Source organism: Nycticebus coucang, chromosome 20 (genome assembly GCF_027406575.1).
Source record: "Nycticebus coucang isolate mNycCou1 chromosome 20, mNycCou1.pri, whole genome shotgun sequence".
Taxonomy (NCBI): Eukaryota; Metazoa; Chordata; class Mammalia; order Primates; family Lorisidae; genus Nycticebus; species Nycticebus coucang.
Genome location: NC_069799.1, coordinates 49,717,123 through 49,740,557, shown reverse-complemented (window position 1 = coordinate 49,740,557; position 23,435 = coordinate 49,717,123). Strand labels below are relative to the sequence as shown.

The following is a 23,435-nucleotide window of genomic DNA, read 5'->3' as shown; positions in this document are numbered from 1 at the left end:
CTTAAAGCAGGACCTCCTTCTGTGTTGAACCGTGGTATGGACTTCTTGGTTTGGTTTAACTTATGTTTTTAAATCATGAAGCAGAAGGACAAACATGCTGAACCTCTTGACACATCTGGATGACCCCAAAGACTTCAGTAAAGTCTATGTGTTAAAATGTGGATGGCCACATCCCAGAGGTGACTGTTCCATAAAAGGCCTTTTCTCTATACAATCAAAAAATAAATAAATAAATAACAAGGAAGATTTATAAAAATGCAAAAAAGAATCAAATGAAAATTGTTTTCAACAGTAAAGAAATCTCAAACCAGTTCTCATGAACCTGTTGTGAGATTGCCAGGAGACAGGACAGTGGCAAGAAGGGTCCCCGGGGAGAACCGGTGGCAGATCCCGTGCCAGGCAAACCTCTAGGACACACGCCACCTTTTGGAATTCAACCGGACCTACCTGTCTTCATCTCCACCTGACTGTACTCTGGGATCAAAGATTTCAGCTGTGTGTGCCCCTTCTCAGCTCAAAATATTTCTGAAGACTCCCATACCTGCAAAATCAAGTCTGATTTTGTCCCCACAATGGGCAGAGCCAGCCACCCATACTGATAGGCAGGAGGGACCCTGCATATCGCACATACCAAGCACAAAGACATTTGTTGTTATTGTTTTTTAAATGTTTGATCTTATAAAAAACTTTTTTTTAAAGTTCTGCAACAGATTGCACTAATGGGAATTATGCGAGAGTGATGTGTGTGCTTGCAGTGACCTCCCCACCTTCTTGCAGGGCCCTGTTTGTGGCTGGGAGGGGTGGTGGTGAAGAGAACAGTCTACTTGGGGAAACCAGACACAGAGGGGCTGATATTTTCCAGTTGGCCAAGCCAACTCACCCATGGCAGGTGTCTCAGCAGGCTGGACTCCCCTGATAACAGTGATTCCTCTGACCTCTTGGGTCAGAAAGTATAGTCTTGGGGGCATCTGGGTTGGAAAAGAGAGGCATGGAGGGGAAGAACCCACTGCCCGAGTGCCCCAAGGAGCTTCCTCGGTCAGTCCCATCAAGAGTTCAGGTAGGCCTGGTGCTCCCCTGGGAGCCCTCGTCTCCAGCCTCCATCTGGTCCTACCCAGCAGACCTGGGGCCCCACTCAGCCTTGCAGTCTGTATGGACGAGTTCCACTGCTTTAGTCATCTCCAGCTCAGGTGAAAACATGAGTTTGGCCATAGACAGAACCATCAAGTTTCAAAACCTTAAATATTTCAGCATAAAGTACGTGGATCTTCATTTGCGCCCTTGCCCTGGGCCCTGTAACCGTTAGGTGCAAAGTGCTTAGGTGAATCCTAACGAAATCCTGAGGGTTGACCCAGCAATCATGCTTCGTGGTATTTACCCAAGTGAGCTGAAAACTCATGTCTGCAAAAAACGCACGTGGATGTTTACAGCAGCTTTACTCCTACTTGCTAAAATATGAAGGAAGCAATATGTCCTCCAGGAGGTGAACAGATAACCAAACTGTGGTCCATCCAGGCAATCTTACTCAATGGTAATAAGAAAAGAGCTATGAAGCCATAAAAAGACATGAAAAAGGGCTGGGTGTGGTGGCTCACGCCTGTAAACCTAGCACTCTGGGAGGCCCAGGCGGGTGGACTGCTTGAGCTCAGGATTTCGAGACCAGTCTGAGCTAGAGACTTTGTCTCTAAACAAAACAGCTGGGCATTGTAGTGGGCGCCTGTAGTCTCAGCTACTTGGGAGGGTAAGGTAAGAGGATCACTTAAGCCCAAGAGTTTGAGATTGCTATGAGCTATGATACCATGACACTCTACCCAGGGTGACAAAGTAAGACTCTGTCTCAAAAAAAAAAAGTACCTCCCTGGGGGGTAGATCCTGATGATGGGGGAAGGTGTGCACACATGGGGGCAGAGGCTACATGGGAAATCTCTGCACCTTCCAGGCAATTTTGCTGTGAAACTAAAGCTGTTCTGAAAAAGTCTTTTATTTTATTGAGACAGGGTCTCAGTCTGTTGCCTAGGCTGGCGTATATTTGCATCATCACAGCTCACAGCAACTTCACACTCCTGGGCTCAAGCAATCCTCCTGCCTCAGCCTCTCTAATAGCCGGGACTACAGGTGCCTGCCACCACACCTGGCTAATTTTTCTATTTTTTTGTAGAGACAGGGTCTTGTTATGTCTCCCACACTAGTTTCAAACTCCTGGGCTCAAGTGATCTTCCCACCTCAGCCTACCAAAGTGCTGGGATTACAGGCGTAAGCCACCGCACCCAGTTAAGTCTATTTAATATAAAAATCCAGGCCGGGCACAGTGGCTCATATTTTGTAATCCCAGAACTCTGGGAGGCTAAGGTGGGTAGATTGCCTGAGCTCAGAAGTTCAAGACCAGCCTGAGGAAGAGTGAGACCTGGTCTCTACTAAGAACAATAGGAAAACTAGCCTGTGGCGGGCACCTATAGTCCCAGGTACTTGGGAGGCTGAGGCAAGAGGATCACTTGAGCCCAAAAATTTGAGGTTGCTATAAGCTTGGCTGAGGCCACGGCACTCTGGCCTGGGAGACAGAGTGACACTTTGTCTCAAAAGAATAATAATAGTAATAATGAAATAAAATAAGATAAAAATCTTATGAGGTAACAGGTACTGTTATCACCCCAATTTAAGTAGCCTTGTTAAGTAACTTTGCCCAAGGCCCCATAGCTGGAAGCAGAGATTTAACTACCTCCTCCTGCTTCTTGCTCCAAAGCCTCTGCAGCTCCTCTCTGGTTCTCTGATCACAACCTTCCCTTCAGCGCGCGCGGGCGTGCGTGCGTGCGTGCGTGTGTGTGTGTGTGTGTGTGTGTGTGTGTGTGTGTCTGAGAGACAGTGTCCCCTGCGCCAGTGCTTTGAACCTGCCTGGATCACCTGTGCAGACTGAGATTCTGTATGTCTAGGGGTCCTGAGAGTTTGCATTCTGAACCAGCCCCCAGGCGATGGGAGGCCGCCCCCCCACTTTGAGTAGCTAGGCCTCGGTTCCACCTACACCAAGGTGGCTGAGCCAGCTGCATCCCTGCATGTTACCGTTCTTGTGTCTTCCTAATATTCTCCCAGCCAGAAAGCCTCTCTGCCATATCTCTGCCTGCCAAAATCACTATCATCTTCCGACATCCAAAGTAAGGTCTGCTTTCATTACAGGCGATCATATGTGCCTTGCCCCTCATCAGCCGAAATGGGTCTCTCTTGCCACTCACGCCTTCTCTGCACGTAGCAGCCATCTGTACAGCACCTGTTACTTCCTCCTCACTCTTTATTCAGTGTATATGTCTCTGTTCACTTCTGCTTTGCTGAAAGGAACTTCAGGATGACGACTTTATACCTATCATCCTTACAGGTTCTAGAAAACCAAGCAGGGCCTTGGATGTGGAATGGAATGTGGGGTGGGAATGGAAGAGGGGCTTAGACCCTGCCCTGGCCCCAACTGAAGCTCCCTGAACCTAGCCCCTCTTCTAGGAATCAGGGACATGACATCTATTTGGGTTGTTGCGGGGTCTGATTTAAATATCATAGGTGGCTGGGTACTTTGGCTCACACCTGTAATCTCAGTACTTTGGGAGGCCAAAGTAGAAGGATGACTTCAGATCAGGAGTTTGAGACCAGCCAAGACAACATAGTGAGAACTCCTCTCTACAATAAATACATAAATAAATAAAATAATAATAATGATAAAGAAAATAATAATAAAAATTAGCCAGGCAGGAGGATCACTTGAGCCCAGGAGTTGAAAGCTGCACTGAGCTATGATAATGTCATCACACTCTAGCTGGAGCGAGAGAGCAAGACTCTGTCTTACTCAATCAACCAATCAATCAATATCATATGTAATATACTTCACCCAGTTGGCCCCTGATGTTTACTGAATTGGATTTTTTTTTTATTTTATTATCCAGAAAAGGGAAGGGTATGGATACAGCAGTGATTTTAGGGCAAAACCAGACCTAGCACTGGGTGTCTTAACTTTTGTTTTTCTGAGACAGAGTCTCACTCTGTCGCCCTGGGTAGAGTGCTGTGGCATCATAGCTCATAGCAACCTCAACTCCTGGGTCCAAGCAATCCTCCTGCCTCAGTCTCCTAAGTGGCTGGGACTACGGGCACCCACCACAATGGCTGGCTAGTTTTTCTTTTTCTTTTTTTTTTTAGTATTTTTTCAAATTAATATGAGGGTACAATTTTTAGGTTACATTGTTCTCACTTCCAGGGTAAAGTTCCATTTGTAGAAGAGCCCTTCACCCTAGTTTTTCTATTTTTAGTAGAGACAGGGGTCTCCCTCTTGCTTAGGCTGGTCTTGAACTTCTGAGCCCAAATGACCTTGTCCTCCCAGAGTGCTTGGATTACAGACATGAGCCACTGAGCTTTGCCTAGGGCGTCTTAACTTTTATTCAAATGCCTTTTCACTCTAGAAGGCTCTGCTGCCCTTTACTTTATTTTTGTGAGTAACCCCTAGTCATTCATGTAACTAAAATTTATCAGTATTTACAGGAAAAAAACTCTCTAGAACAGTGGTTCTCAACCTTCCTCATGCTGCAGCCCTTTAATACAGTCCCACGAACCACGGGTTGAGAACCGCTGCTCTAGAATATTATTTTCTGGTATCACATTTTCTATATGAATCACTGGCTAAATTCAGGTAGGCTTAGAAATAAAAGGCACTACTGTGTCCTTACATCTTGGTAAACTATAAAGTAATATAACACATATTTAATATACATCTATAATACAGTGGCATGTCTGTGTAACTCAAAACAACTAAACTTGAAAAAAGATTTCTAGATTTAATGTGGAAAAAAGAAATTATTAGGCCAGGTGTAGCTCATGCCAGTAATCCTTGCACTCTGAGAGGCCGAGGCAGGTGGATTGCCTGAGCTCAGGAGTTCAAGACCAGCCTGAGCCAGAGCAATACCCAGTCTCTAAAAATAGCTGGATGTTGTGATGGGTGCCCGTAGTCCCAGCTATTTGGGAGGCTGAGGCAAGAGAATCGCTTGAGCCTTCTCCAGGTTTGAGGTTGCTGTGAGCTGTGATGCCATGGTATTCTACCAAGGGTGACAAAGTGAGACTCCAAAAAAAGAAAAAAACAAGTGAGACTCCTAAAAAAGAAAAAAAAGTGAGTCTCCAAAAAAAGAAAAAAAATGCAATTTATGTGAAATAGAAAGTGCAAGACTTGGGGAGGGGCAAATATCAAGCATTTCATGCACTACTATTATGTTTTAGATGTTACGGTCTTTACTCAACCTTCTCCAGTCTCTTTGAGACATGAATACCATGAAAGAAGGTCAGAGAACAGAATGCTTCTAGAACCACCTCCCATTTTTTGAGAAGATGGGTTTATTTGATGTAGGCATGTTGATTGGCAGTGCAGGCTTGCAAATTCCTTCAGTATTAAGTCATGTCTTCAGAACTGGGTGGGGCGGCGAGTTATTAAATTTTTTCTTTTCCTCTCGTGGCCAGCACTTGGAAAGCTGAGGGCTACATGAGGAATGAGTTGGGTGGTCTTGGGAAAATTCTGTGTAAACAGCGTTGCTCATCTAAAAGTAACACAAAACACTGCACATCTGTCTGTCCATATTATCCCCAAACAGGATCTGGACTCCATTAATGTGCCTGAGGAATAAATTTATTCTCTAATAAATGTTTTTATAATCACAGTGAGGAGGAACTTCCAGGACCCCAAAGGAAATGAGACTCTGCTGTGCCAATTTGTTGGCGGAAGCCCGGAAAAGGGGTGGGAGAAGGAAGCAGGCCACAGCTGCTTAGCAAGCCAGTGTCTTCCTCAAACACAAGAAATGTAGGGTTTGATATCATAGACTACTAACAGGTACCTTATTCAAATCTGCCAACAAGGAATGCAAAATCACCTGGGAGGGTGGAGTCGCTCTTGGTTTTTTCCAGGATGATCTAAGAATAGCCCCTCAAGGAGACATTCAACAGACGCTCCAGACTGGACAGCCTCTGTGCTCTGAACATTAGGCACGCCCATGCGACGTGGTCAGACAAGGGCTAGCAGCTACAGAACAGAACTGATGGGCTGCCCCATTCTTCTCTCTAGACATTGCTAGCATAAGACATCTTCCCTTCTCTCACTGGTCCCTTCAAATAGTGGCTGATGAGGATGAAGGCCTTCATTTTCTAAGTCTAGAGTCCCAATCCTGAGGCTGCAGCCTGGCACATAAGGAACCAGGCCCTAGAGAAGGTGAGTAGCAGGGACCAGGGAGCAAAACTTCATCTGTATTTATAGCCACTCCCCAGTGCTTGCATCACTGCCTAAGCTCCACCTCCTGTCACATCAGCAGCTGCTTAGATTTTCATAGGAGTGGGAGCCCTACTGTACACTGTGCATTCCAGGGAGCTAGGTTGCTCACTCCATATGAGAATCTAATACCCTTTCCTCCTTTCTATAGAAAAATTGCCTTCCATGAAACTGGTCCCTGGTGCCAAAGATTGGGGACAGCTGTTGTAAGAGAGGCAAGAGTTTGGTTGAATCAGGCCTGACAGGGAAGACAGAACAGGATGAAGGGTGACAAGAACTCTCTTTCCGTTGGCTCCTTGGACCATAAACTGACTGAACTGCTTTGATCAGAGACTGGTGAGATTCTGGGAGAGGATAGGGCCATAAGCAGGATATATCCAGAGCTGTTGGAGCTCCTGGCAGAAACACGGGCAGACTCACAACAGGTATCATCAGCAGAAGAAGCTTCACTAAGCTTCCTAGAAGAGGCTTCTCAGGCAGAACCTTAAGAAGCAGGAACGGAAGCGGGGCTGGCGGGGAGATGAGAGATGCTCTGTGGTAACTGCAGCTGACAGACTGATTTGTGGACACATGGAGGACCCATCTGGAGACCCTGAGAAATAGCTGGAGAAGGTGAGAAAAGTTCAACCCAAATTCAATATACTTTGGACATACTCATAAAAGTACCCAATTTTGTATTTACTAACTGGTAACGCCAACAGTTAACAGCTACATAGAAAATGAGACTGGGTATTAGAAATTTCAGGAATGTATTCAGTATTTATATAATTTTCTTTTGATTTTGTAAAATTCGTTGGCTGTAAAATTCCTTAACATCATGGGGTGTGTGAAACTGTTTCCTAATATAGCACCTTGTTTTTTAATTTTAAAAAATTTGAAGGGAATGATATTTATTGTTGTTGTTTTAAAATTTGATTATACTTTGGAGAAGTCCCTATGACTTGTGCTTCTTGCCAAGATGGAGTAACAAGGACCAGATTTACCTTCTTGCTTTACCCAAACAACAAAAAAGACAAAATATATGAAACAATACTTTTAAGATACTGGACGTCAGTCAACAAAAACGAGCAATCGCTGAGAGACAAGACATTCATGGGCCCTATGAATATCTCAGGTTACTGTCTTGATAAAGAGTTTTCAGGATACAATATAGAGAAGGAAAACCCAGGCAGATCTCACCAGAGGAGACAGAGTTGTGAAAGACCAAGGTTGCTGGAGTTCTCAGGACTGAGTACTAGAGAGAAAACTCTCAGAAAGAGAATTCTGCAGAGTATTCAATAGATGGGCAGATTCTTTTTTTTGAGACAGAGTCTTCCTATGTCGCCCTCAGTGGAGTGCCATGGCGTCACAGCTCACAGCAACCTCTAAGCCCTGGGCTTAAGCAATTCTTTTGCCTCAGCCTCCCAAGTAGCTGGTACTACAGGTGCCTGTCACAACGCCCAGCTATTTTTGCTATTGTTGTTGTCATTGTTGTTTAGCAGGCCCAGGCCAAATTCGAATCCATCAGCCCGAGGGCATGTGGCCAGTGCCCTAACCACTGACCTATGGGCGCTGAGCCTGTGCAAATTCTTATGAGGAAACTACCTGAGGCTAAAGAAAGAATCACCTGAAAGGACTGGTGGAAACAGTGCTCACTGCCAACAGGGCCTAGAATACTGCTTGTTCCCATCTGCTAGAATGGAAAATCTCATGATTGATAGGACCTTGGGTACAGTAGTGGTTCCCAACCTTTTGGGCACTAGGGATCGGTTCCATGGGCGGGGGGTGAGGTGGGGAGGTGGACAGGAGGTGGAGCTGAGGCAGTGGTGCAGGCCCTGGGGATCGGCTGTAAATACAGAAGCGGTTCACACAGCATGGCCGGCGACATTAGCTGGCGCTCGCTCTACTCTCTCTAACGGGAAAGCAGCGGACTCCAAGAGACTGAACTGTATCTGCCTCTATTTCCAACAGACTCACCTTCTACTTTCGCTCACAAAAAGAAGCCGGGGAAATTTTGTTAGTCCTTTTTTTTAAAAAAGTTAATATAAAATTATAGCAAAAAAAGGAACCTGAACTTTAGTAACACAGCTGGAACAATCTGCAGCGGCGGTGGCAGCGGCGGGAGAAGAGGTTTAATTTAGTTGATTTTCTGTGATTGTTAGTTGTTCGCTAGTCTCACGGTGATGGAAGCTGCACATTTTTTCGAAGGGATGGAGAAGCTGCTGGAGGTTTGGTTCTCCCGGCAGCAACCTGACGCAAACCAAGGATCTGGGGATCTTCGCACTATCCCAAGATCTGAGTGGGACATACTTTTGAAGGATGTGCAATGTTCAATCATAAGTGTGACGAAAACTGACAAGCAGGAAGCTTATGTACTCAGTGAGAGTAGCATGTTTATCTCCAAGAGACGTTTCATTTTGAAGACCTGTGGTACCACCCTCTTGCTGAAAGCACTGGTTCCCCTGTTGAAGCTTGCTAGGGATTACAGTGGGTTTGATTCAATTCAAAGCTTCTTTTATTCTCGTAAGAATTTCATAAAGCCTTCTCACCAAGGGTACCCACACCGGAATTTCCAGGAAGAAATAGAATTTCTAAATGCAATTTTCCCAAATGGAGCAGCATATAGTATGGGATGTATGAATTCTGACTGTTGGTACTTATATTCTCTGGATTTCCCAGAGAGTCGAGTAATCAGTCAGCCAGATCAAACCCTGGAAATTCTGATGAGTGAGCTTGACCCAGCAGTTATGGACCAGTTCTACACGAAAGATGGTGTTACTGCAAAGGATGTCACTCGTGAGAGTGGAATTCGTGACCTGATACCAGGTTCTGTCATTGATGCCACATTGTTCAATCCTTCTGGGTATTCAATGAATGGAATGAAATCGGATGGAACTTATTGGACTATTCACATCACTCCAGAACCAGAATTTTCTTATGTTAGCTTTGAAACAAACTTAAGTCAGACCTCCTATGATGACCTGGTCAGGAAAGTTGTGGAAGACTTGTGGAAGTCTTCAAGCCAGGAAAATTTGTGACCACCTTGTTTGTTAATCAGAGTTCTAAGTGTCGCACAGTGCTTTCTTCACCCCAGAAGATTGAAGGCTTTAAACGTCTTGATTGTCAGGGTGCTATGTTCAATGATTACAATTTTGTTTTTACCAGTTTTGCTAAGAAGCAGAAACAACAGTAGAGTTGATTAAGAAAAATGAAGAAAAACGCAAAAAGAGAACACATGTAAAAGGTGGTGGCTGCTTTCTAGATGTTAATACTGGGGGCCATGCTTTCCATAACCACCACCTTGTAGCTGCAGAAAGCCCGAGATGTAATGATAGTGTGGTCATTTTGAATTGTATGCATTATTATATCAAAGACTTAGATATCTTGTATGAATGCTCTCTTCTGTGTTTGGGTATTCTATGCCACTCTTGCTGTGAAATTGAAGTGCATGTAGAAAAAACCTTTTACTATATGACACTTTACAACACTTGTGAAAACAATTCAATTTGGTTTATGCCCAGTGTAATATTTCTCCAGGTATCCTCCAAAATTCCCCACAGACAAGGCTTTCGTCCTCATTAGGTGTTGGCCTCAGCCTAACCATCTGGGACTGTTCTTTTAAATTGCTGCCAGAATTTTACATCCAGTTACCTCCACTTTCTAGAACTTATTCTTTACTAATGTTACTGGGACAATTTCTACTTCATACAGGTGTTTTATGCAACAGCAGTTATTAAAGTTTTTCTTCCACAAGTTGGGTCCTCTTAAAATGATTGTAGTTACCTACTTTGCGTATTACTATTTTATTTTTTATTTTTATTTTTTTTGCGTATTACTATTTTAAAATTATTCGTCTATGCATTTATACTCCTATAATTGATTTCTTCCCTCACCATGGTGTCTCCCCCAAGCCCTCCAAATAAAGCAATACACTGACAACACTGTGGGTTTATATACAAATCTTATACCCAATGTGGCAAAAAGGGGAGATCATCCCTGGGCTTAATTTCTTTTAAGGGCATGAGAATTTGGGCTCCTTTTTATTGGTATGGATTCTTTTGGATGACAGTCACAAAAATAAATTTCTCCAGTGCTTGATCAGCAAGGAAGACCCATAGAGAATTATAGGTGGAGATTAGGGTGTATTGGGTGAAGTCCGGAAATCACATGTAATTCTGTACTCATCAGTAAATGAGATTAGCCTTTACTTGCTAAGTAGTCAATAGAGAGGTTTTTATTACTAACAGGATTGCCAAGAAAGTTTAGCATAAAGTTTATACTAGATTCAGTAAGTCAGGTCAGCTTGGATCATTGATGTTAACTTTTACTTTAGCAGCCATTTCCACTAATATAATATACTGTAAACTTTGGTTCAGAGCAAAATCAATGTCTTTTTCATCTTGTGACTTAAAATTCTGTGACTTTGTGATGCATGTGAGTGTTCTGACTTCCTGTGTTCTCTAAGTATGGTTTTCTGTTACCATGGAATTCACAAGATCAAACGAGCAACTGCCTAGAAGGAGAAGAATCATCCAGGTTATTCAAACAAACACCATGAAGCAGAATCTTTGAATGAGTGAATAAATAAGTAAAACCTACTAAATTCTAAAATACTCAGTGGGAAATGACTAAAATAGAGGCTTTCAAGAGTCGGCATCTTTTAACTGTATTTGCAAATACTGTGGGATGTGAGCAACTAAGCGCACAGCAAAGTTGACGACATTTTGTATTTCTTCTCACTATAGTTTGGTAATTACTGGATTGATACCGTGAGGTTTTGTTCCTTCCGTATTTATAAATGAAACACCTTCTTTTAGTGTTTCTAAACATAAAATCTACTTGGTTTGAAATCAAGTGGTAGGGAACACTTTTGACTTATTTTAAGCATGTTGATTGAAAGTCTCATGGAGGAAGTTTTCGATCAGCGTGATCAGTTGGATTCTGTAACGAGCATAGCACCTAACGTTTCGGGGTGTTCTGTTTTGAGGACCAATGCTCAAAGTGATTTTGTTCTTGAACAGTATCCCAGTAGATCTAATTGTTGGCTTGAGGTCTGATTTTTTTTTTTTCCTAACAGATTGAAGAACTCTAATTGAAAACCTGCACATTTGTGTGGAACAAAGCCTAGAAAAGAGAACACTAGATTGAATAGTAATCTAAATTCAGCTTAGTCTGATTGAGGAGGGAAAGTTTTGGTGCCACAATTTCTCCCTTCATTGGTGTTGGACTTAAATCAGGTGAAATGTATTTCTGTACCATAACTTAAGCTTTGATAAAAGTTTTAATTGTCTAGTGACAATAAATAAATAAATAACTACAGAAGCTTCGTGCTTATTCTCCTCCTGCTGCGTGGCCTGGCTCCTAACAGGCCTCTGACTAGAAGTTTTTTGGCACCTAAGACTGATTTCATGGAAGGCAATTTTTCCACAGAAGGGAGGTGGGGGGAGGGACAGGAGATGGAGCTAAGGTGGTAATGCTGTGTGGGCCAGGGGTGGGGATCATGGGGTAGAGTACTTTGGAAGGTCTTGCCTCAGTAATGAAGAATAATTAGCCTTAGAGTGATCATTTGCTCTGGACCCACCTAACAAACTGTGAAAGCAAGATCTAAAAGGATCGAATTGCTTCCAAGTAACTTAACTGTATCACAAACCAGGTTCAAAAATATCTACACAAATAAACCAAAAAAATCCATTAACAATCACATGAAAAGACGGTCAACATCACTAATCATTAGAGAAATGTAAATCGAAACCACAGTGAGAGATCACCTCACACCCATTAGGATGGCACCTATTAAAAAAAAAAAAAACGTGAATTGAGTACACCAGGATTTTACCTAACAAATGCAATCAGTGTAACCTGGTTCTCTATGCCTGCAATGAATCCCCAACAACAACAAAAAATTAATAGAGGAATTCTGGGAAGATGGCCGACTGGTAGCAACCCTCCGCAGAGGGTCCTCAGCAGAGGAAGAAAAACTGGACGGAATTGGGACTCTATGAAGCCAAAGGTGGGGAGCTGAGCCAAGAAAGAAGTTCAGCAAGCTGTAACTCCAAGGAAGAGCATTCAAGAAAACAAATTACAGGTACAAAGCCTATCAACTAGAGACCCCACCCCCAAGCAGGAGGCCTGCTGCAGGCTATCTGCGAACGAGCAAGGAACAAAAGACCTCTCATTTTACGCTGGAGAGAGCCACTAAACTCCAGTTCTCTTTCTCCAGGGAGGTCCCACTTATGAACCTAGACACCACCTTGCCAGGCATAAAATTGAAAAGATATTTTCCCCCACAAGTCCAAACTCCCAGTCCACCCTTTCCCCCTTGCATGGTGGTCTGAAGTCTGCCCCCTGCAGAGCACAGAGTGTTTTGTCTTGTCCTGGGAGATCTGGGCATAGTGTAGATCACCAACCATCAGGATGGAATCTGTGACTAACGGGGAAGAAAGAGGGTGTGGGAAGAAAGGGACACTCAGAGGGAGGAGGAGCAGTCCCCTGCTTATGTCTACACCTGGCCAGTGGTGGTATTACCCTCAGTTCGGGCTGTGTCTGACAGGACAGAGTGCAGAACCCCTGGCTCTGATGGCACCCACAGTGGGAGAGTGGTTGCCCCGTGTGGACTGAGTTTGGCAGACAGGACTGGTCCCCAGCCCCTGCTGGCCTTGCAAGCAGAGGCTTGCTAGGCGTGGACTGAGACCTGAGAGCAAGGGTACAGCCCCCTGATTCCAACAGAACCCTTGAGCAGTGGCTTACTGGGTGTGAACAAAGGCCTGAGGGCTAGGGCGTGGTCCCATGTCTCCAACGGGGCTGGTGAGCAGAGGCTTACTGGGTGAGGACTGAGACCTTCAGGCAGAGTGTGGTGCCCTAACTCTAACAGAGGCTTGCCAGGCAGTGCACCAAGACTGGTGGGGGCGTGGGTACTACAACTGGTCTGGCAAGCAGAGGCTAGCTGAGTGTGAACTGAGAATGGTGGGTGGGGGCATGTCCCCTGGCTCCAACTGGGCCTGTGAGCAGAAAAGTGGTCAACAGTGTGGACTGAGTCTGGTGGGCAGGAGTGTGGATCCCTGGTTCCACTTGTGCTGTTGGAGACCCTTGAATCCCTCTCTGTTGAGTAGGGTTTGCACTGCTTGAGACAATTTAATTGGAACCCAGGTCTGGGGCTGTCCACTCGGAAACATTCTGAGGTTGACCTTCGAAGTTCTGTAGCAGAAAAGAAATGAAGGGTGATGGCTGGGTGCCGCAGCTGTTTGTATCTCTTCACAGTTGAGATTTAAATGTAATACTGTGGTTTCTTAGGATACAGTAGAAGTTGGCTGACATCAAAACAGAGCTAGCTTGTGCTAGCTCACCAAGTAGGTCCTCAGAGTCTCCGGCCAAAATTCTGAAAGCAGACTTTGTAAGGTTGTAGGAGATAAGCCACAACTACAAATCCTAGCACTTTGGTAAGGAGCTATATCTACTACCTGGGAACCCCAATTCAATCTCACCCTACCAGTTCTAATAACCAAATGGTGGAAAATAAAAATGGTGCGGAACCAACAGAAGAACTCTGACAACATGAATAACCAGAGAAGATCAACCCCTCCCCCCCAAGAAATGACAAAGGAGATACAACTGAAGATGCCATGCATAGACAAATGGCTGCAATGTCAGAAACTGAATTCAGAATATGGATTGCAAATAAGATAAATAGAATGAAAGAAAAGATAGAAACTGAATTCCAAAGAGTAGTTCTAAAGTTGTCTCAAGAAATTAATGAATTCAAAGTCCAAGTCACCAAAGATATTGACATAATGAGAAAAGAGATAACAGAGCTCAAGGAAACGAAAAAGTTAGTTGAGGACCTCCAAAATACAGTAGAGTCCCTCAATAATAGAGTTGACCAGGCAAAAGAAAGGATCTCTGAAACTGAAGAAAAAGCTTTTGAATGTTCCAAAACACTCAAAGAGGCAGATAAATGGAGAGCAAAAACTGATTATTGCCTGAGAGATTTGTGGGATCACTCCAAAGACCAAACATTCGTCTTATAGGAATTCCTGAAGGAGAAGAGGATGGTCCTAAAGGTACAGATGCTCTACTCCAAGAGATTTTGAAGGAGAATTTCCCAAGCACTGCAAGAGATACAGAACTTCAGATAGTAGACAGTTTCAGAACCCCAGCAAAACTCAATCCAAATAAAGCATCTCCTAGACACATTGTGATTAACTTTGCCAAAGTTAAGACGAAGGAGAAAATTCTGCAAGCAGCCAGACATAAGAAAAGCAACACCTAAATAGGGAGAGGTATCAGAATGACTCAGATCTCTCAGCCAAAACATTTCAAGCCAGAAGAAGATGGTCATTGACCTTTAATCTCCTAAAACAAAACAACTTCCAACCCAGGATCCAGTATCCAGCTAAACTGAGTTTAATTTGTGATGGAGAAATCGAATACTTTAATGACATAGACATGTTGAAGAAATTTGCCATAACTAAACCAGCTCTCCAAGATATTCTCAGACCCATTCTCAACAATGACCAGTGCAATGCTCTACCTCCAAAGAAATTTTTGAACAAAACCCAACTTCCACAGTGATGAAAGGATTAAAAATGTCCAGTGGACATCTGAAAATCATGACGCCCAAAACACAACCAGGCTTATCAATTCTCTCAATTAATGTGAATAGTTTAAATTGTCCTCTAAAGAGATACAGGCTGTCTGACTGAATACATAAATTCGGATATCTGCTGTATACAAGAATCTTATCTTAAAGGATAAAAATCTCATCTTATCTCTTCTTATCTTAAAGGATAAAAATAGACTCAGTGTGAAAGGATGGACTTGTATAATACAGGTAAACGGAAACCAGAAAAAAGCAGGGGTTGCAATTTTAGTAGCAGATACAATTGGCTTTAAACCAACAAAGATAAAGAAAAATAAGAAAAGTCACTACACATTTGTCAAGGGAAACACCCAACATGAAGAAATTTTGATAATTAACATTTATGCACCCTACCAGAATGCTCCTCAATTCATAAAGCAGACCCTAATGGATATGAACAACTTGATATCTTCCTGCACTATAATAGTTGGAGATTTTAACAACCCTTTGACAGTTTTGGATAGATCCTCCAAAAAGAACCTAAACAAAGAAATATTAGACTTAGGCCTGACCCTAGAGCAAGTGGACTTTACTGACCTCTACAGAACATTTCATCCTAATAAAACTGAATATACATTCTTCTCATCAGCCCTTCCAAAATTGATCATATCCTAGGACACAAGTCTAACCTCAGAAAATTTAAAAGTGTAGAAATTATTCCTTGTATCTTCTAGGACCACCATGGAATAAAAGTTGAACTCAACAGCAACAGCAATCTTTATACTCACACAAAGTCATGGAAAGTAAATAATCTTAGGCTGAATGATAGCTGGGTCAACCACAAGATTAAGAAGGAAATCACCAAATTTTTGGAACAAAATGATAATGAAGACACAAATTATCAAAACCTGTGGGATACTGCAATGGAAGTCTTAAGAGGGAAATTTGTAACATAAGAGAGGAAGCCAACAACTTAATGGATCATCTCAAGCAACTGCAAAAGGAAGAATATTCCAACCCCAAATCTAGCAGAAGAAAAGACATAACCAAAATTAGGGCAGAATTAAATGAAATTGAAAAGAAAAGAATCTTTCAGAAGATCAACAAAACAAAAAGTTGCTTTTTTGAAAAGATTAACAAAATTGATAAAACTTTGGTCAACCTAACCAGAAATAGAAAAATAAAATCTCTAATATCGTCTATCAGAAACGATAAAGGAGAAATAATAACAGACACCTCAGAAAATAAAAAAAATCCCCAATGATTACTACAAAAATCTCTATTCCCAGAAATATGAAAATCTGAAGGAAATGGACCAATACCTGGAAGCATGCCATCTTCCTAGAGTCAACCAGAAAGAATTAGAAATCTTGAATAGACCTATATCAATCAATCACTGAAATAGCATCAACAATACAAAATCTCCCAAAAAAGAAAAGTTCGGGTCCAGATGGCTTCACATCTGAATTCTATCAAACCTTTCAAGAGGAACTGGTATCACATTATCAGTGAAGAGTGAGTGTTTGATCGCAAATCTATAAATATAATACATCCCATCAATAAAATAAAAAACAAAGACCATATGATTCTCTCAATTAACACAGAAAAAGTCTTTGATAATATCCAGCATCCTTTCATGAGCAGAACACTTAAGAAAATAGGCATAGAAAGGATATTTCTTAAACCAATAGAGGCCATCTACAGCAAACCCACAGCCAATATCATACTGAATGGTGTAAAATTGAAAACATTTCCACTCAGATCAGGAATGAGGCAAGGACGCCCACTGTCTCCACTGCTATTCAACATAGTAATGGAAGTCTTAGCTATCGTAATCAGGCAAGAGCAGGCGATCAAGTGTATCCAAACTCTCACTCTTCACTGATGATATGATCCTATACCTGGAAAATCCCAGGGACTCAACTTCAAAACTCTTAGAAGTGATCAAAGAATACAGTGGTGTCTCAGGATACAAAATCAACACTTACAAGTCAGTAGCTTTTATATATGCCAAAAATAGTCAAGCTGAAAATATAGTCAAGGACTCTATTCCTTTTACAATAGTGCCAAAGAAGATGAAATATCTGGGAATTTACCTAACAAAGGACGTGAAAGATCTCTATAAACAGAACTATGAAACTATGAGAAAAGAAATAGCTGAAGATGTTAACAAATGGAAAAACATACCATGCTTATGGCTGGGAAGACTCAACATTGTTAAAATGTCCATACTACCCAAAGCAATCTACAGATTTAATGCAATCCCTATTAAAGCAGCATTGTCATACTTTAAAGAACTTGAAAAAAATAATACTTGGTTTTATATGGAATCAAAAAAAATCTCAAATAGCAAATACATTACTCAGAAATAAGAACAAATCAAGAGTCATCATATTACTAGACTTCAGGCTATACTATAAATCTATAGTGATCAAAACAGCATGGTACAGGCACAAAAACAGAGCAGTAGATGTAAGGAACAGAATAGAGAACAAAGAGGTAAACCCAGCTACTTATCATCATTTGATCTTCAACAAGCCTATCAAAATATTCAGTGGGGGAAAGACTCCCTATTTAACAAATGGTGCTGGGTGAACTGGCTGGCAACCTGTAGAAGACTGAAACTGGACCTCCACCTTTCACCATTAACAAAAACTGATTCTCACTGGATAAAATATTTAAACTTAAGACATGAAACTATAAAAATACTAGATGAGAGTGCAGGAGAAACACTTGAAGAAATTGGCCTGGGAGAAAATTTTATGAGGAGGCAATTGAAGCAACACCAAAAATACATTACTGGGATCTGATCAAACTAAAAAGCTTTTGCACAGCCAAGAGCACAGTAAGTAAAGCAAACAGACAACATTCAGAATGGGAGAAGATTTTTGCAGGTTATGCTTCCGACAACGGTCTGATAACAAGAATTTACAGAGAACTCAAACTAATCAGTAAGAAAAGAATAAATAACCCCATTTCTCTGTGGGCAAGAACCTTGAACAGGGCGGCGCCTATGGCTCAGTCGGTAAGGCGCCGGCCCCATATACCGAGGGTGGCGGGTTCAAACCCGGCCCTGGCCAAACTGCAACCAAAAATAGCCGGGCGTTGTGGCGGGCGCCTGTAGTCCCAGCTGCTTGGGAGGCTGAGGCAAGAGAATCGCTTAAGCCCAGGAGTTGGAGGTTGCTGTAAGCTGTGTGAGGCCACAGCACTCTACCGAGGGCCATAAAGTGAGACTCTGTCTCTAAAAAAAAAAAAAAAAACTATAAAAAAAATAAAAAAATAAAAAAAAAAAGAAACTTGAACAGAAGCTTCACTGATGAAGACAGGTGCATGGACCACAAACACATGAAAAAATGCTCATCATCCTTAATCATCAGAGAAACGCAAATCAAAACCACTTTGAGATATCATCTAACTCCAGGGAGATTAGCCCACATCACAAAATTCCAAAACTACAGATGATGGCATGGATGTGGAGAAAAGGGAATGCTTCTACACTGCTGGTAGGAATGCAAGCTAATACGATCTTTTTGGAAAGAAGTTTGGAGAACACTCAAGGAACTAAAAGTAGATCTACCATTAGATCCTGCAATTCCTCTACTAGGTATCTACCCAGATGATCAAAAATTATTTTACAACAAAGACATTTGCACCAGAATATTTATTGTAGCCCAATTCATAATAGCCAAGACATGGAAACAGCCCAAGTGCCCATTGACCCATAAATAGATTAACAAATTGTGGTATATGTACACCATGGAATACTATGTAGCCATAAAAAGGGTGGAGACTTCATATCTTTTATGTTTACCTGGATGGAGCTGGAATATATTCTCAGAAAAGTATCTCAAGAATGGAAAAAGATGTACTTAATACTACTATGATATCAATATATAATCACCTACACACTCATATGAATGGCAAAATGTAACTACAGTCCAGAAAGTAGAAGGGAAGAGGAGAGAGAGGGGAGGGGAGGGGGAAAATGCGAGGAGGGAGGGTATTGAGGGGACCTCACCTAATGTGCCTGATGTAATGATACATTTCAAAACTATTAAGAAATGAGTATAATTGTGATGGATGAGTTAGTTCAAAGTAAGCATTTCACATTGTATATTGGAGCAGTACCCTGAACCCCATAAATGCATCAATGTACAAAGTTATGATTTAACAAAAAATAATAATAATTTAAAAAAATCCAGAAGTCAACCCATTAGTGGAAAACATCTAAATAATACTAATAAATAAATAAATAAAATTAAAAACATTTTTAAAAAAGTTTAATGTAAAAAATACATTCCTCAAATGTGTGGACATTTAAATTAATTGGTTTCACTATCTTTAAAATGGCTTTTTTCTAACATTCTATTGATTCTGTTGATTTTCTGGTCCCCAAATTCCTCTCAGATCCAGTTGCCTCTCAACATGCCCAGGTTCTCCATCCATGGGTTCTACCCACTGCAGATGGAAAATATTCAGGGAAAAAACAATATAAAAATACCCATTAAACTAATAATTATTAGTGAAGATGTGGAGAAAAGGAACTCTTATACATTGGTATGAATGTAAAATGGTGCCACCTCTGTGGAAAACAGAATGGAGGTTCCTCAAAATATTAAAAACAGAATTACCATATGATCCAGATATATTCCCACTTCTGGGTATATATCCAAAAGACTCGAAAGGAGGATCTTAAAGAGATATTTGTACATCCATGCTAATTGTAGCATTATTCACAACAGTCAAAAGGCAGAAGCAACTCGACATCCATTAACAGATGAATGGATAACAAAATGTGGTATATATATTCAATGGAATATTACTCCTCTTTAATAAAGAAGGGAAATTTATCCACATACAACAAGGATGAATCCTGAGACTCTGAGGGCATTAGATTAAGTGAAATAAGCCAGTTGCAAAAAGATAATACTGTATGATTCCACTTATATGAGGTATCCAAAGTAGGTAAACTCATAGAAACAGAAAGTAGAAAGGTGGTTTCTAGGGAAGAGCAGGGGAAATTAGGAGTTTTCAATAAATATAGTTTCAGTTTTACAAGATAAAAAAGTTTTAGAGCTCTGTTGCAGAATGATGTGAAATACTTAACACTACTGAACTGTGCACTTAAAAATGGTTAAGAGGATAAATTTTATGTTTTTACTACAATTAATAATTTTAAAAATCCATCGCACAAAATGTACAATTTACAATGTGACATGTAATATTACCAGACACACAAAGAGGTAAGAAAATAAGAATAATCAATCCATCAAAACGAACCGAAATGTTAGAATTAGAGGACAAAGGCATTAAAATGGTTATCAGAATTGTATTTTATATGTTTAAAAGTTAAGTAGGGAGAAGGAAATTATAAAATTTTTAAAAGATACAAATGGAAAGTCTAACGATAAAAACTAAAATGTCTGAGATAAAAAACAATATACTATAACAATTCTAAGATGGTCCCAAGGTTCCCACCCTCTGGTGTACACATCCTTGAGTGTGAGAGGGACTAGGAACATGACAGAATGTCACACCCATGATTATATTACTTTATATGGCAGAAGAGATTTTGCAGACTGAATTAAAATCCCAAAGCAGTTAATTTTAGCTAACCAAAAGGAGATTATCAGGTGACCCTGACAACTCAGTTGAACCCTTTAAAGGAACAAGCAGCAATAGTGGACACCTTCCTGCTGCCTTTTGGGATACAAATAACCATGTTGTGAACTGCTGAGTTATGGAGAGAGCCTTGTGGCATAGAATGGGGGGCAGAGTAGCCCCCAGTTGCTAACTCCTTGCAACTGATAGAAAGAAAGTGGTGACCTCAGTTGCATGACCTTAAGAAAGTGGGGCGGCGCCTATGGCTCAGTGAGTAGGGCACCGGCCCCATGTGCCGAGGGTGGCAGGTTCAAACCCAGCCCCGGCCAAACTGCAACAACAACAAAAAATAGCCGGGCATTGTGGCAGGCGCCTATAGTCCCAGCTGCTCGGGAGGTTGAGGCAAGAGAATCGCGTAAGCCCAAGAGTTAGAGGTTGCTGTGAGCCGTGTGACGCCAGGGCACTCTACCTGAGGGCGGTACAGTGAGACTCTGTCTCTACAAAAAAAAAAGTGAATTCTGCCAAGAAACTGAAGGGGATTGCAAGCAGATATTTCCTCAGTTGAGCATAATAAGATGAAGCCAGTTGATGATCTTGATTTGATTTCAGCCTGTGAGACCCTGAGTGTAGGGCATAGCTTTACCCTGCTTGACCCCTGACCCATGGAATACAGAGATGATAAGTGTGTGTTGTTTTAAGATGTTAAATTTGTGCTAATTGGTTATGCAGTAAAAGAAAATTAATACAACTGGATAAGATTCATTGTAGACTAGACATTGCAGAGAAAAATGATTAGTGAACTGGATGACTAAATAGCATATAAAATGGAATTCAGAGAAAAAAGGATTTAAAAAAATAAAAAGATCATGAGTAAGCTGTGAGATAACTTCAATATATGTCCTAATAGACATGGTAATGAGAGTTCCTGGAAAAGAAGGGTGGGTAAGAAAACGATTAGAAGAAATAATGGCTAAAACCTTTCTAAATTGGATGACTAGTCTAAGTCCACAGATCCAAGAAGCTCAACAGAACCCAAGTATAAATAACATGAAGAAAACTATACCAAAGCATAAAAATCGTGACAGTAGACTGTTTGTTAGAAATAATACAAATGAGAAGATAATGGACTGATACATTTAAAGTACTGAAAAAAAATTGTCATCCCAGAAGTCTATGCCCAGCAAAAATATTGTTTAGAAATGCAAATGAAATGAAGACTGTCTCAGACAAAAGCTAAAATAACTCATCACTAATAGACCTGCAATACAAAAAATGTAAATGTTAAAGGAAGGACTTCAGGCTCAGTGCCCATAGCTCAGTGGTTAAGGGTGCCGGCCACATACACCTAGGGTGGCGGGTTTGAATCCGGCCCAAGCCTGCTAAACAATAATGACAACTGCAACAATAACAACAACAATAAAAAATAGCTGGGCACCTATAGTCCCAGCTACTTGGGAGGCTGATGCAAGGAAATTGTGTAAGCTCAAGAGTTACAGGTTGCTGTGAGCTGTGATGCCCCAGCACTCTATCGAGGGCAACATAGTGAGACTCTGTCTCCAAAAAAAAAAAAAAAAAAGGAAGAACTTCAGACGGAAGAAAAACATCATCAGAAGGAAATATGGATCTACACATCTATACACAGAAGTGCAGGTATCTTTGGTGTACTGATTTCATTTCCTTTGGATATATGCCTAATAGTTAGACTGTTGGATCTCTTGGTAATCCTACATTTACTTTTTTGAGAACCCCCTAAATATTTTCCATAATGGCTGTACCAATTTATATTCCTACTGACAGTACATAAAAGTTACCTTATCTCCATTGGCACTTGTAACTTTTTTGTTTTTTGATAACAGCCCTTCCAACAGGTGCGAAGTGTTAGCTTTTGTGGTTTTCATTTGCATTTCCCTGATGATTAGCAATGGTGAGCACTTTTTCATGTACTTATTAGCCATTTGTATCTCTACCCAGTGACATTCGTCACAGACAGAAAAAACAATACTCCTTTTTTTTTTTTTTTTTTTACATAGTCTCATTTTGTTGCCCTTGGCAGAATGCCCTGGCATCATATCGGGGTTGTTCACAGCAACCTCAAACTCCTGGGCTTGAGTGATCCTCTTGCCTTAGCCTCCCAAGGATTACAGGTGTGACCTCTTGTGGGTTGTTCTTTCTTCTTATGATAAAACGCCCCTGGGTTCAGTTGGGTGATGCAGCCATGGTCTGGGGTCACATACTTCTCAAGTACACCTAACTCAACAATTGGAATTTAGTAACAACTTGTGTGTACTATAAATGTACTGGCCCACAAATAGAAAGGGACTGAGGTATTTCAGAAAAAGTGGCAATGATATCAGTATTCTTCCCCAGAAAACTGAAATTTCATGTTCTATTAAAACATAAATTATTTCTGGGGCATTAAAGACCTAAAAGCAAAATTTGCTACCACTGGTAGGCATAGGTACCATTTTAGGATGGTTTTGGTTTTCAAACCATGGAAAACATTTGATTTTTGTCATTCTGGTTTGTATTTGGCTGACAGGGATGGGGAGGAGTTTGTAAATTCTCTTCAAACCCTAGGATTGGCTATCAGTGTATATAAAAAAAAAAAGTCCACCTAAACTTTGCTTGTATAATATCTGTCTTTGGAATAGAACTGTATGAAAGAAAAAGTAGCACAACCTATCCTATATAAGGTTATATGTATCTGAGAAAGAAAACTCACTTGAAATTCAAACACAGTTCAGAAGCAAAGTATCCAAACTTTTTTTTTTAAAGAAGTTTTCAGGGGCCTGTTCTCAATACTTAGATAACCATATATATTCATAAAGTTTTTTAAAACATTTATCATTTTTATTTTCTTATAACTAGAATTCGTTTCATTAATTCACGGTAATAATAATAACAGCTAACTTAAACTCAGTAATTGGCGGAACTTGAATGTGAACCCAGGCCTGCCCTACAACAAACTCCTCACATTTGACCATTATATGGAACTTCCACTATATGGAA

The 23,435-nt window shown here is 41.1% G+C and overlaps 1 protein-coding gene and 1 pseudogene across 1 annotated transcript in view; one reads left to right on the top strand and one right to left on the bottom strand.

The window, feature by feature from the left end:
- PRTFDC1 (phosphoribosyl transferase domain containing 1) overlaps positions 1-23,435 on the bottom strand; it is a 110,786-nt gene that overhangs the window by 26,158 nt on the left and 61,193 nt on the right. The window lies entirely within an intron of this gene.
- LOC128572966 (S-adenosylmethionine decarboxylase proenzyme-like) lies at positions 8,434-9,443 on the top strand (annotated as a pseudogene).